A 16,498-nucleotide genomic window follows, 5' to 3' on the forward strand; every position below is an offset into this window, starting at 1 on the left:
TGCTGACACTGTCCCTTTGTTTTTGTAGACCAAACACTATGACTTCAGTCTTGTCAGAGTTTAGCTGGAGAAAGTTGTTTTGCATCCACACACTGATCTGTTGGATGCAGTGACCAAGTGAGTCCACTGGTCCATAGTCTCCTGCTGCCAGAGAGACGTCGATCCGAGTGTCGTCTGCATAATTGTGGTAGGACACGTTATTGCTGCTTATTAACTGGCCTGTAGGGGGCAGCATGTAGAGATTGAACAACAGGGGGCCCAGGATTGACCCCTGAGGCACCCCACAGGTCAGGGCCATGTGATCTGAGACACAGTTTCCAATTTCAACAAAATACTTCCTGTCTTCCAGATAGGACTTGAACCAGTTTAGTATAATTACCACAGAACACTCGACGATGCCAACTCTAAAAGCTTGTGTTGTCCAATTCTCTTTAGCAGAATTTCATCATATTTTCAGAATACATGTCTTTTCAGCCACTGTTTTTCTTGACACCGACAAAAGTACATGTAAAATAAATGTACTGCTGATCCTCTGAGAGCCCCCGGTACGGAAGACCTGAGCAGCAAGAAAAAAAACAAAACAAAAAGTGGCACGTCATTTGGACTCCAAGTGTTTTTTCACAGTTATTTTATTTTATTTATTTTTTACTGTCGATGTGAGTGATGAAAAAAAGTGTATTCCCAGTATATAGAGGCTTTGCACCGTCACGTGACCCCTATAGCAACGGTACCTACGCCGCCATGACACCAGGCACACTCTGGCTCTGTCCCAATTCAAAGGGCTGCAGCCTCCGAAGGCTGTGAAGTCTGGGTCCTTCGTCGGCAGCGAAGGCTGCAGCCCTTGAACTGGCCTCCGTGGACGCCAGGCCGTTGTGGAAATGGGACAGGTCTAGACCTCGGAGCCGCTCCCCCGTCGCCTAGCAACCGAGGGACGCTGCTAGCGCTAATGCTAATGCTAACACGCTCCGCGCAGATTACGCACACGGATCAGTAAAAAGACGCACAGGTTCATCAAACTGTCGGATTTTGTGACAAAATAATTTTAATAATTCGCATCCAAATCTTATGGCCAAAAACAAAAATGTATGTTTAACTTTTGCAAAACAAAACGGCTATATTTAAGGGATACATCTACATAGACTAAATTATCTTAAAATAAAAAAAAAAAACTGTGATGTGATATGCATTACTAAATATCATTATTAAGGATTTTTATATTGACCAGGGATTACATTTATACAGTACAGTTTGTAAAGAAAGAAAGAATCTCTCCTGAGAAAAGATGATTTATTAAACAATCCAAGGAACGTCTGGAAATACTTTATAATAATATGAAGTCAAATATTAACCCCCCCCCCCCACACACACACACACACACACACACTCTGCATTAACAGCTGTATGTCAGTAAATCTCATTGTTTTCCCTCTTTGCTGAAGCTAGTGACAATCAAAAATGAACAAATTATCTTTGTCAAATATGATCATGTGGAACACCACACTTTATCTGCAGTACAATAGTACATTCTTATAGTACATGTAATTAGTTACTATCAAAAGAGACACAAAATAAACGGCACATTTCACCATAAATCAAATGTCAGTACAGGTTGAAAAACATTCAGAAAAACTTATGAGCAGATGTTTTCATTTCTGTCTCACACACTTGTTCAGATCATATGAGACTCTGGACCTGCTTCTCAGAGACTCTGGACATGGACATTGGAGACATGGACAGTGGAGACATGGACATTGGAGACATGGACAGTGGAGACATGGACAGTGGAGACATGGACAGTGGAGACATGGACAGTGGAGACATGGACATTGGAGACATGGACAGTGGAGACATGGACAGTGGAGACATGGACATTGGAGACATGGACAGTGGAGACATGGACATTGGAGACATGGACATTGGAGACATGGACATGGACATGGAGACATGGACAGTGGAGACATGGACATTGGAGACATGGACAGTGGAGACATGGACATTGGAGACATGGACAGTGGAGACATGGACAGTGGAGACATGGACAGTGGACTTGGACCACTCAGTCTGATGTGTCTCTCGTCTTCTGGAGGAGGAAGAGCAGAATGGTTGTTGCGTCTGATTGATTCAAAGTTCTGTCCTGCAGAGTGAAAACCTGTAATGACAAACACATTAAGAAAAAAAACTACAAAACTATTAGAGGAAAATAAGTTTGACAGAGCATGTAGCCCCAAAGAACACCTGGACTCCCCCGCACTATTTACATTTATTATTATTTATTTATACACAAGGAAGTGAGAAAAACAATTTTGATTCTTTATATGTTTTTCGTATGAAGAATTGAACGTTGAACTTAAACTTTGATGTAAATTCAGATTCAAAGACAGTTTATATCTGAAACAGCTAAATGAACTGAGGAATGTGAGAAATACATATTTTCACAATTTAAATCATAATTTCAACATGAGCATGATTAATTTGCAGCTCTTATTATTAGTAGAGTTTTCAGTGTAACATGCCCCAGACCTGATCATTGGCAGGAGTCTGGGTCAGCACCTCCAGCTCAGTGTTGGCTTTACTTTGTCATCTGCATTTGACCCATTTTATGAATCACAAGCATCTTGTCAGCCAACAGTTCTGTGGCTCCTGCAGTGTGTCGTGTCCTCATACAGGAGGCTGCAGATGAGAAAAGAAAATTCATGTAAAACAGATTTCTCATTGTTATATTAGATGTGACAGACCGAACAGACACAGTCAGGTCGTATCTACACCAGGTCGTATCTACACTAGGTCGTATCTACACCAGGTCGTATCTACACCAGTGTCTGCACAAATCTGTTAAATGAGCCTCATTTCCATCATAAATCTGACCTGTCCAGGCAGGATTATTTACTCTTCACTTTACAAACATGCACGGATTGTTAAAAGCAGATAATGTGTTCCCTGAATGAAATGCACATGTTAGAGGCTTATATTATGTGATTTACAAGTGAATATGAGCTTTGATAGAGTTAAACTGAGTCTTTTCAGTTGAATGTATGAAATAATGTGTGTTTTCATCTTAACTCCGAGCTACACTGACCAACTGTTTACATGTTTACACTGTCCGTGAAAACGTGGAGTTTTCTCCTCGTAGCTTCTTTAAATCATCTGTGAGCTTCTTTTCCCCTAACAGTAAAAACATGATGAGTGTTTGATGGAAATGTGTCCAAATATGAAAGTTTGAGCGGACTTTTCATCGCATTAGCTGCACATCACTAGGCAAACTTTAGCTCCAAACTCCGTGGTTCACGCAGTTAAAAACAAACTTATTTAACAGTTTTGTGGGAGTTATGGTCGTATTTTACGTTTACGTTGTGTTAGTAATGATTTCCTAAAGTTAAAAGTTACTCACGTGTTTTTCTCCGCTCTCCGGACGGGCTTTTTGCTCCGTGTTTTCGCTCCGTGTTTTCGAACATCTGACTGCCGCCGCGCGGTGCATGCTGGGATACTGAAGGCTGTGAAGGACACTCGGATGTGTCCTCCGTTCGCGGCCCCATCTCCATGGAAACGAGGACGGTTTTAGGGCTGCATTTGAAGGCTGCATGACATAAAAATGAAATGGGACAGGCCTTGTTTCACCGGAAGTGACGTATGCGGCCTTAAAACCAGCCTTCGGAGGCTGCAGCCCTCGAATTGGGACACAGCCTCTGTCATTGACTTCAGCAGCATCAGAGAAACATGGGCAGGTTTTGTTGTGTATTTGGTTGTTCTAGACGTTCTTAACGGAATAAAACGTTTCGCTTCTTCACTGTTGCTCTGGAAATACTCATCAGGAGCTCAAACAAGGGAATTATCGAAAAAAAAAAAGAAAAAAGAAAACGGGAATTATGGCTAGAGAACATAAACCGCGAAGAGATTTCCAATATTACCATCAAGACACACTCACGTCACTTTCATCAAGGTATTTGCTATTTAAATTGTTTCATTGTTTATTTAATGAGAGAAACACATTTACTGAACTAAAATGTAAAAAGAAAACATTTGCAGTAGAAACTGTATCTTCCAGCGCACATATAAACATGTCACTCGTCGTAGGACCCATGTTTTCTTTATTGTCTTGTTTATCCACAACTATGTCTTCTAGAATTAATCTCTTTTTGCGAGCGGATCTTTGTAACGTTGGCGAGGATCTTTTCATGGTCGATTCTTTCGAGGTTCGGCTCACAGACTCTTCGACTCGTGCGACATGTTGATCACAGGAGCCCAGTGTGGGTTCGTTGAATCGTAAACTAGTGCGGGTTTTCCTGGATAAATTAATGAAATTTTAGTTCAGTAAATGTGCTTCTTTAATTAAATAAACTATGAAACAATTTAAATAGCAAATACCTTGATGAAACTTCAGGTGTCTTGATGGTACCATTGGAAATCTCTTTGTGGTTTAATTTTGCTGCTATAATCTGCCTCTTTTTATCGATAATTCCCTTGTTTGAGCTCCTGATGAATAATTTCCAGAGGAACAGTGAAGAAAAGATTAATTTTGTTCCCGTTAAGAGCGTCTAGAACAGGGATGGGCAAACTACGGCCCGGGGGCCATATGCGACCCTTTAAACCTTTTAATCCTGCCCGCCGAACTTGAATAAATAATAATAATAAACCTTGTTAATGTTTTATTTTTCCTGCATTTCTGGCGTATATATATATATATATATATATATATATATATATATATATATATATATATATATATATATATATATATATATATATATATATATATATATATATATATATATATATATATATATATATATATATATATATATATATATATATATATATATACATTGAGGTGTGGCGGCTTCTGTTGGCCGCAATGCTTTATGGGAAAGTATTGACAGAAGTCATTTTCAGGCGGCGTATTCGGACCATGAATGTGGTAGAGTGTTCAAGACATAAGACTGCACTAGTTCTAATCTTAGTGTGTACAAAACAAAACTCAGTGTTATACTATGTTATCTTGATAAACATGGTGTATGGAGCTACTGTGTTTGATGGTGTCTTGTGTAGTGAAGGGCTGTGTGACTTGATGCCATTGATTTACAAAAATAACTGGATACAGTATTGCTGCTTGTAGCTGCCTCCAGTTGACGTAGTGTCACTCACTGAACTTCAGCAGAAAAAATCCCATGGGCCAAGACAAGATTTTTGTCATAGAGGCAATGTGATCACAAACCGCTCGTGTTCGTCTGACAGGTTCATCTACAGCTTTCAATAATATTGGATTTGTTGGCGATTTTTACCTATTTTTAGATCATAAACTTTTTCTCGCTCAAAATCCTTCAGTTGTCTTAAAAAATGCTTTATATTCGTTAGCTCCTGCTCCGCTCTAGCTCCTCTCGCTCTGATTGGTCAAAGCGATCACATGATACACGAGCTCGCGCTCCGTGCGTGTGGTCGCGTGCATTCGCGTGTGCACGTGGGAGAAAAGAGCACTACTGCGCATGCTCGGTCGGCCCACAGCCACCGGAAGTACCTAGCCATGCTAGGCTAATCTGGTATCATGCGCCATTGAGCTCGGCCCCCATTGACTTGAATGGGCGGCCATTTTGGAACCTGGGGCCTTGGCTAGTGCCCGGTGACCTTATTCAGCCGTTCAAACTAACCCACAGAACTTGACCAAATTATAATAAATAAACCGTACTGCTGTTTTATCTTTCTTGCATTTCAGGCGTTTCCTGGTAGATGGCGCACTATATATACACTGAGGTGCGGCATCTTCTGTTGGCCGCAATGCTTTATGGGAAAGTATTGACAGGAGTCATTTCGGGCAGGTGTATTGGGACCATGAATGAGGTAGAAGTGTTAAAGACATAAGCCTGCACTGTTTCCACTTGAAAGTGTGAAAAACAAAGTCACAAAACACATATTCATTCTATTAGAAAGTCTGGAAGGTTTGATTAGACTGAGCGTCAGCGTGGGCTCTGTGTCGCCTATGTGCTCTGTGTAAGTGATCGATACATGTTTGTCTTTGGTGTGCAGTGGGGCAGACCTCATTTCACTTTTCATGTGTTCTGGAACTTACATGTCTAAAGGTTGCAGCGCGTAGTGCAGAATACGTCCTACATGAGAGTAAATACGAGTGCAATGGAGCCGGGCTCTGAACACGTCATGTCCTGTCTTCTGTCCGGCCCTTCAGTCAAATTTTAGAACCTATGTGGCCCCGAGCCAAATCGTTTGCCCACCCCTGGTATAGAACAACCAAATACACAACAAAACCTGCCCATGTTTCTCCGATGCTGCTGTAGTCAGTGACATAGTGTTGCCCGGTGTCATGGCGGCGTAGGTACCGTTGCTATAGGGGTCACGTGACGGTACAAAGCCTCTATTGCCAAAGTTGTTTAAAGACAATTAAATTACATTAAGAGATGTATTTACCTTGTTGACATGTTTCGACCGCTAACTGCGAGTGTCACCGATTATTTTTTTCAATTGTGCTCTCTTTTTCAAACAGTGTAGCAAAATAAATGTCTATGTTACTTGGATTATTTTTTGCGATTCGTTTTTTTGGACTGAACCCTCTGAGGAAAATGAATGGGGAAACTCCGGCATCTAGTGACATGAACTGAGAACTGCAGGCTACGGCCCAAGAAAATGACAAATGTTGAAAGTTTTGATGATTTTTATTTTTATTTATTTTTTGGTAATTTATTTGTTTTTCATTAAAAAAAAAAATCAAACTTCAAACTTGTTGTAATGTTTCACCACTTTATTACGACGGAGTATAAGGGTCAGATAAAAAAAATAAAAATGCTGGCGCTACGAGAATAAAGTCATAACATTTCAACATTAAAGTCGTAATTTTAAGAGAATAAAGTCGTAATTTTACAAGAATAAAGAGAATATCGGCTGCTCAGAAAGTCTGAACAAGTGGAGAATGGAGAATTTGGAGCATTTTGTTAAGGAGAAAAATCTGTGTATCATTCGTTCATTTGACTGAATCAGGACTGAATCTGTCTGGAACCAAACCAGAAAGACCAGGATTGAGACCAGGACCAGACCAGGACTGAGGCCGGGGCCAGATCAAGACTGAAAACGGTTTAGTCCTGGTTTAGTCCTGGTTTAAGTCACGGAAATGGGAAACGGCGTTTCCGTGACTTTAAAATGTGATGCGGGACTAATGCGCCGCATACGGACTGAACCAGGACTGAACCAGGACTGAACCAGGACTGAACCAGGACTGAACCAGGACTGAACCGTTTTCAGTCCTGGTCCTGTTCCCGGTCTCAATCCTGGTCTCAGTCCTTGTCTGGTCCCGGTCTAAGTCCTGGTCTCAGTCCCGGTCTGGTCCCGGACCTCGTTTAGTCCTGGTTTAGTCCTGGTTTAGTCCTGGTTCAGTCCGGAGGTGCAAATAATGAAGAAAATTGTTGTTCATTTTCTTATTTTTGGTTTTATATTGAAAAACAATGTTCTTCTTCTGACACATTTTTCACTTTGACTTTGATTTTATTACAACTTTATTCTCATAATATTACGACTTTATTTTAACTTCGACTTTATTCTCGTAAAATTATGACTTTTTTTGGCTTCGACTTTATTCTCATAATATTACAACGTTAATGTGAAAACCCTGTGTTTCTACGTCTGTTTCATTACTTATGAAGCCGGTTGTAACCAACAGTTTCTTGTCAGCACCGGCCTCCTCTTTTTGCTCGATGTCGTTATCGTCTCCTCCTCTGATCGTCCCCGTTGGCTCGAGTAAACGAGGTCAGGGAGAGTAACAGTGGGCCAGTGGAGAAGCATGTCAAATGTCCCTGTCAGTGCGCCTCACCTCTGACCTGTGCAGCTCAGAGAACAGAATATGATGAACATTCTGCCTTTAGATCTGCCTCAGGTCATCGTGTGACTTTATGTAAAAAAAAAACTGGAGAAGTTTCAGATTGATCTCTCTAAATGTGAGCTATTTTCTGCAGGCCTTAAAAAGCCCATTGAAGCCACATGAGAGGCTCAGGAGCTTAAGTTTGTTGGCAAATGTGAAGACGGAAAACCTCACAGTGTTAGAGAACAAAGTGCCGCATGAGCTGGGAGGTGTCCTGACGTGACTCCTCGTGCACACTGACCCTTGTGCACACGTTGTGTAATCATCTGACTTGGTCATTTTAAGGTTTTTGTTTGACCTGGCTGCAGCGCTCGTGCTGCTTGTATAACTCCCAGACGCTGCTTAACTCCAGAGGTGAGTGTCGGAGTTTCTCAGTTCCCAGGATCCTTCCTCTAAAGACCCGTTAGTAGAAGTTCTCCTCAGAGCCAAGTGTCCTGCTCACAGCGTCTGGAGCACATGTGCAACAGGCTCAGAGGTTTCACCTGAGTAACTTGATAACAAATGATTCACTTGGACTTTGTTATTCACATGTCAGATGCACAGCCTGAAACATGTGCTGATGAGTTTTTGATCCCAGCGTCCGTCTTAAAAGAAGCTCAGTTTGCTGCAGTTTGTTGCAATAAGGTTTTAGAGCAGGAGCATCAAACTCATTTTGTTCCGGGCGTCGTATCCAACCGACTTTGATCCCAAAGTGTCCGGATCAGAAAACTCATGTCATATAAACCCCGAAAATAACAATAAATTCAAATATTTGTGCAGAGAAACACAAATCTATTACAGAAATCTTTTTTAATTGATGAACTCTTTCTTTTACAAAATATTAAATTATGAACAACCTGAAACTGTAAGAAAAAAAGCAATTTCAACACAATGTTTTAACATGAACTTGTTTGTAAATAGAAATAAGTCAATTTTTGTTGTAAAATCCTGCACTCGGCTCCACTTTTCTCATGTTGGACATTTTTCTGATGAGGGTGTCACGGTCAACAGTCAAAACGATCGTCCTTTAAGAGCGTTTGGAAAGAGACAAGTCTTCATTTGTGCTGCTCTGGTGGGAGGGGCCACGTACAGAGACGCTGGAGACGCTGCTGTGATAAACACCACAGAAAATTAACACCATTTTAATAGAAAACATAATTCAAATATTTTAGTAGAAAATCATTAATATTAAAGGTCGTATGTTTGACACACCTGTTTTAGAGGGACTTTATGATATGACTTGATTTTATCTTCTGAAACTGCAGGAGAAAGTTCAAGATTTAGTTTATAACTTTTAAAAATGGTTACAATTATGGGTTTTATTTGCAAATATTGTAAATATTGTGTTTTCCTGATGCTGAACTCCTGGACCAGGTGAGAGAAGGAAACCAGAGTCTTATCTTTACAGACGTGTCGTTTCTCTGCCCGTGAGTGAAAGTGTAGGTTTATTCCGGCTGGTTCCAGATGGTTGTGAGTTTGGATGATCCAGGGTAGAGTTTGTGATCTTATGAAAGTTCCACCAGGCACAGAGCAGAAGATTGATGACAGTTTGAAACATGGATCTGTCAGTACTTGGATGGGAAAATGGGGAGCCACAGGGGGGCGCCACTCACAAAATAAACTGCTGCAGTGTCAGTGTTGTGGAGTAACAGATTACATGTACCACAGTTACGTAATCAGAGTACAAATTATGAGTAACTGTATTCAGTTACAGTTACTGTTTCAGTGAGTGGTAATTGGATTACAGTTACTTGGTTGAAATACACAGACATATTTTCCTGTTTTCACATTTTGGGCCATATCCCCCTTTTTTTTTTTTTTTTTTTTTTTTTTCTCGGTAATTTCACTCATTGCCAGAAACTAAACCAGGTCTAAAACCAGGTCTAAACCAGGTCTAAACCAGGACTATGCCCAGGTCTTAACGAGGTCTAAAACCAGGTCTAAACTAGGACTAAACCCAGGTCTTAACAAGGTCTAAAACCAGGTCTAAACTAGGTCTAAACCAGGTCAAAAACTAGGTCTAAACCCAGGTCCAAACCAGGCCTAAACCATGTCTAAACTAGGTCTAAACTAGGTCTAAACCAGGACTAAACCAGGTCTAAACTATGACTCAAATAGGATTTAACAGGACTAAATCCTGCTGTGTGGACGTGTTTCTTCTTCTTCTATCAATAATATTTTGTATTTGGTTCAGTAAAGTCTGGACTTTTTATTTTCTTTTATCAGACAAAACTTCTTATGTGAAGATTTCCTCGTCTTTGTTTCTCTACAGCAAATCAAGTAATCCAAAGTATTCAGATTACATTACTCACTTTAAGTAATTTAATGGATTACGTTACAAACTACATTTTGGTGTGTGTAATCTGTAATCTGTAGGGGATTACATTTTAAAAGTCACCTTCCCAACATTGCCGTAGTGTCCTTAGGCAAGACACTCCACCCGCATCGCAGTCACGAAAGTCACGTAAACGGGAAACGGCCATTATTCGTTTTTTTTTTTTTTTTTTTCATTTTTATTTTAAAAACAAAATTGAAAACTTAAAAAACTGAATCGTTATCTGTTTTTTTTTTCTTCATTTTTGGATTTGGAGACAAATAATGAAGAAAATAGTTTGGTTTTTTTTTTTTTGTTTTATATTGAAAAACAAAGAAACGAATGACATACGGATTTTATCTAACTGTTGTGTTTCGTTTAATGCGCCTTATTAAATTTTTATTGTTTATATGTGAAAAAAGTTTGAAAATAGACCATTCAATGACAGTGCGCCTTCTAATCCATAATGCGGAAAATAGGGTTTATGTTTTTTAAATGCTTGAATGTTTTTAATCTAAAACAAGTTTGGAGTTATTTTGAGTTTATTTTCTGTTTACTACTTTACATATGTGTCATTCGTAGTTTTTTCCTTTTTTTTCTGTGTAATCTAGAATGTAAATAGGCCCAGTCAAGCAGAAGTAAACAGCAAGGCCAAAAATTCAAGTTAATGCATCTGATATAAAAATGTATTGAACAGATACATATGTACTCTAGTTTATGAAACTGTTTACCTTTTTTCTGTACCATTTTTGGTTCTAAAGTTCCATATGTTTTAAACAGACCATGTATGAAACATGGAACAAAAATGATTTCCCAAATTTCAAAGACCTGCAAATCATGTAAATAAATGGATGTATTTCATCATATCTTGTGTTATTCCATCTTTGAACTGTTGATGAAGGGACATGATTTAAAAAAAAAAAAAAAGTATTTAAAATGATAAAAATTTGCTTGGAAGGACTGACATATTTTATAGAAATAGTTTCTTTCATTTTGAAGTAATATTAAAGTATTCAGAAGAAAAAAGTTGACAAATGATGTAAAATCCTGCACCTTCTACTTGTTTGCACAATTTTCCTTTTGTTACTTTTCCCTCCGTTACCATGACCTTTCTGGTAACACTTTATAATAACTACACCTTATTTCGCCTTAATAAAGCATGAACAAAGACTTAATTAATAATGATTCACGCTTAGTAACTACTTAATTACTACCTGAATTAGCACTTAACTTGCACTTAATTTGCCTGTGCTGTAAATAGTAACTCAATAGTTCTTAATTACTCATGAACTAACCCAGGGGTGGGCAAACTTTTTGGCTTGGGGGCCACATAGGTTCTAAAATTTGACTGAAGACAGAAGATGGGACATGACGTGTTCAGAGCCCGGCTCCATTGCACTCGTATTTACTCTCATGTAGGACGTATTCTGCACTACGCGCTGCAACTTTTAGACATGTAAGTTCCTGAACTCATGAAAAGTGAAATGAGGTCTGCCCCACTGCACATCAAAGACAAACATGTGTCCAGAGCACTTAGACAGAGCACGTAGATAATACATAGACCGTGATAACGCTCAGACTAATCAAACCTTCAAGACTTTCTGTTACTGTGAATAAGAAATTTTGTGACTTTGTTTTACACAGATACGGAAACAGTGCAGGTTTATGTCTTGAACACTTCTACCTCATTCATGGTCCGAATACACCGCCCGAAATGACTCCTGTCAATACTTTCCCATAAAGCATTGCGGCCAACAGAAGCCGCCGCACCTCAGTGTATATATAGTGCGCCATCTACCGGGAAACGCCGGAAATGCAAGAAAGATAAAACAGCAGTAAGGTTTATTTATTATAATTTGGTCAAGTTCTGTGGGTCAGTTTGAACGGCTGCATAAGGTCACCGGGCACTAAATAACTGGATACAGTATTGCTGCTTGTAGCTGCCTCCAGTTGACGTAGTGTCACTCACTGAACTTCAGCAGAAAAAATCCCATGGGCCGAGACAAGATTTTTCTCATAGAGGCAATGTGATCACAAACTGCTCGTGTTCGTCTGACAGGTCATCTACAGCTTTCAAAAATATCGGATTTGTTGGTGATTTTTACCTATTTTTAGATCATAAACTTTTTCTCGCTCAAAATCCTTCAGTTGTCTTAAAAAAGCGCTTTATATTCGTTAGCTCCCGCTCTGCTCCGCTCCTCTCGCTCTGATTGGTCAAAACGATCACGTGATACACGAGCCCGCGCTCTGTGGTCGCGTGTGCCCGTGGGAGTAAAGAGCACTACTGCGCATGCTCGGTCGGCCCACAGCCACCGGAAGTACCTAGCCATGCTAGGCTAATCTGGGATCACGCGCCATCGTGCTCAGCACATTATTTTGAACGGACAGCCATTTTGGATCCTGGGGAGATTAGCACTGATTCCACAGGTCGCTAACAGGTGTTCATACGTCTCCCTCTTAAGTAACAGTAACGTATTAGAATGTCATGTCACGAACATGCCGTCACAGAGTACGTGCAGCATATTTACTCCATGTGTCATGTTCCTCGAGATGACATGCATCAGTGAGTATTAATTTGAACATGCTGTAGTCAGAACTAGTGCAGTCTTATGTCTTGAACACTTCTACCTCATTCATGGTCCGAATACACCGCCTGAAAATGACTCCTGTCAATACTTTCCCATAAAGCATTGCGGCCAACAGAAGCCGCCCAAGCCCCCAGGTTCCAAAATGGCCGTCCATTCAAGTCAATGGGCTGAGCTCAATGGCGCATGATCCCAGCTTAGCCTAGCATGGCTAGGTACTTCCGGTGGCCGTGGGCCGACCGAGCATGCGCAGTAGTGCTCTTTTCTCCCACGGGCACACGCGAATGCATGCGACCACACGCAGGGAGCGCGGGATCGTGTATCACGTGATCGCTTTGACCAATCAGAGCGAGAGGAACTAGAGCGGAGCAGTGCGTAGCCGAAGCTAACGATTATAAAGCGTTTTTTTTAAGACAACTCAAGGATTTTGAGCGAGAAAAAGTTTATGATCTAAAAATAGGTAAAAATCGCCAACAAATCCGATAATTTTGAAAGCTGTAGGTGACCTGTCAGACGAACAGGAGCAGTTTGTGATTATATTGCCTCTATGATAAAAATCTTGTCTCGGCCCACGGGACTTTTTCTGCTGAAGTTCCAGTGAGTGACACTACGTCAACTGGAGGCAGCTACAAGCAGCAATACTGTATCCAGTTATTTTAATAGATCCATGAAGCCGCCACACCTCAATGTATATATATATATATATATATATATATATATATATATATATATAGTGCGCCATCTACTGGGAAACGCCGGAAATGCAGGAAAAATAAAACATTAACAAGGTTTATTATTATTATTTATTCAAGTTTGGCGGGCCGGATTAAAAGGTTTAAAGGGCCACATATGGCCCCCGGGCCGTAGTTTGCCCACCCCTGAACTAACCATTTGCATGTTTACAAATGCATATGTAAGTACAAATTTGAGCATTTATTAATGATTAGTAAGTTATGAGAGAATGATTTACTAATAACACAATGCAATGTTAATTCAGGCAGCTGTTTTCTGTTAGTTAAATCTTTCTGAGAGTTTTTCTAAAATGAAGACTAATTATGCTTTATTAAACATTTGTTAAGGTTGATCAAATTCCAGAGAAACAATAATGCATTACTAGTTAATCATTCTCTCATGGCTTAATAATCATTAATAAATGCTCAAATTTGTACTTAAATATACATTTACAAATGCACACACAAATAGTTCGTTCATGAGTAATTAAGTAAGAAATACTTATGAGTAACTATTTACAGCACAGGCGAATTAACAGCAAGTCAAGTGCAAATTCAGGTAGTAATTAAGTAGTTACTAAGCGTGAATCATTATTAATTAAGTCTTTGTTCATACTTTATTAAGGCTAAATAAGGTGTAGTTATTATAAAGTGTTACCATGACCTTTCTTAATAAAAAATCTCATGAGTCAAAAAGTAAGAGGTTTTTCAACCTAATCTTGTACCATATGGTAGAAAACTATATGAAGCAAATATTCAAACCAGTTTGTTAAGGATATGTAAGTGAGAACCAAGAGTTATCACTGTTTGGATTTATTGCCCAAAAAGTGCTGCATATTTCATTCCCTCCGTTACCGACATGAGTTTTTTATTTTTTTGTCAACGACTTGAAAGAATATCACAGGTTTAACTTGACCCTGTTGGAGTGTAACTCTTTCCTACATTCTGATACTTTACTTATTTCAATAGTCCCTCTAGTTTCTGAATAAGAGACATTTGAATGTCAAAAATCTGCCCCTGTTTCCCTCCGTTACCGCTTGACCGGACCCAAATAATCATGAAAACATAAGAAGTATAACTGAAAGTGTGTCTGTAGTTTTGTCTGCTTGTGTATGATGACAGGAGATCGCGGCGGCGCTGGTCCGAGCTGTAGATAAACTCGCTCACACATTCTTCCAGCGCGGTGGTGGTGGTGGTGGTGGTGGTGGTGACGCTGGAGACGTGAGCGCTGCTGCTGTGGCCTCTCGTCTGACCTTGTTATCGTGTGTCGTGTGGATTCGTGCGTAATCTGAGACGCATGTTCCTCAGAGCTGTTTTCATGAAGCTGGAACAATGGACCAAAACAAAGTCAAGGGGACAGGTTACATCAGAGCACCGGACCCCACTCAACAAGAGACACAACACGCTGTTTTACATTCTCGTGTCACTCAAACATACTTCAGATTGTTATATTTAAAGCTGCACTATGTAACTTTCAGGTTGAGGTTCCACCACCAAATGATGTCCATGGAGAAGTTACTGCTTTGCTTGGAATCCACAGTGTGTCATAAAATGTGTCTATTGTATTAAGTTCATTAAATTGCAGGTATTTTTATTGCTCAAAAATACCTTAAAAACCTGCATTCTCATCATTAGTAAAGTCGCCTCTCCACAGATCTGACCTGTAACTTGGTCTTATAGCAGGGGTGGGCAAACTACGGCCCGGGGGCCATATGCGGCCCTTTAAACCTTTTAATCCGGCCCGCCGAACTTGAATAAATAATAATAATAAACCTTGTTAATGTTTTATTTTTCCTGCATTTCCGGCGTTTCCCAGTAGATGGCGCACTATATACATTGAGGTGTGGCAGCTTCTGTTGGCCGCAATGCTTTATGGGAAAGTATTGACAGGAGTCATTTTCAGGCGGTGTATTCGGACCATGAATGAGGTAGAAGTGTTTAAGACATAAGACTGCATTAGTTCTGACCAAAGTATGTTTACATTAATTCTCGCTGATGCATTGCATCATCTCACGGAAGATGATACAGGGAGTAAAATCTCTACATTTTATCGGTGTGACTGTGTCATCTTTGATGAGATCGTGTGTATCACGTAATATGTCCTATTGTGAAATTCAGGTGGAGAGCCAATCTCTATAGGTTCCAAAATTACCGCCAATTAATATGCTGAGCTCGATGGCGCATGATCCCAGATTAGCCTAGCATGTCTAGGTACTTCCGGTGGCCGTGGCCCGACCGAGCATGCGCAGTAGTGCTCTTTTCTCCCACGGGCACACGCGAATGCACGCGACCACACACACGGAGCGCGGGCTCGTGTATCACGTGATCGTTTTGACCAATCAGCGCGAGAGGAGCGGAGCAGAGCAGGAGCTAACGAATATAAAGCGCTTTTTTAAGACAACTGAAGGATTTTGAGCGAGAAAAAGTTTATGATCTAAAAATAGGTAAAAATCACCAACAAATCCAATATTTTTGAAAGCTGTAGATGAACCTGTCAGACGAACACGAGCAGTTTGTGATCACATTGCCTCTATGAGAAAAATCTTGTCTTGGCCCATGCAATTTTTTCTGCTGAAGTTCAGTGAGTGACACTACGTCAACTGGAGGCAGCTACAAGCAGCAATACTGTATCCAGTTATTTAGTGCCCGGTGACCTTATGCAGCCGTTCAAACTGACCCACAGAACTTGACCAAATTATAATAAATAAACTGTACTGCTGTTTTATCTTTCTTGCATTTCCGGCGTTTCCCGGTAGATGGCGCACTATATATACACTGAGGTGCGGCGTCTTCTGTTGGCCGCAATGCTTTATGGGAAAGTATTGACGAGTCATTTCGGGCGGTGTATTCGGACCATGAATGAGGTAGAAGTGTTCAAGACATAAGCCTGCACTGTTTCCACTTTAAATCTGTGTAAAACAAAGTCATAAAATCTGTATTCACAGTAACAGAAAGTCTTGAAGGTTTGATTAGGCTGCGTGTTTTCATGGTCTACGTGCTCTGTCTAAGAGCTCGGGTCACATGTTTGTCTTTGATG

Source organism: Boleophthalmus pectinirostris, unplaced genomic scaffold (genome assembly GCF_026225935.1).
Source record: "Boleophthalmus pectinirostris isolate CB_2022bp ecotype Guang Dong unplaced genomic scaffold, ASM2622593v1 HiC_scaffold_17, whole genome shotgun sequence".
NCBI classification, from domain to species: domain Eukaryota; kingdom Metazoa; phylum Chordata; class Actinopteri; order Gobiiformes; family Gobiidae; genus Boleophthalmus; species Boleophthalmus pectinirostris.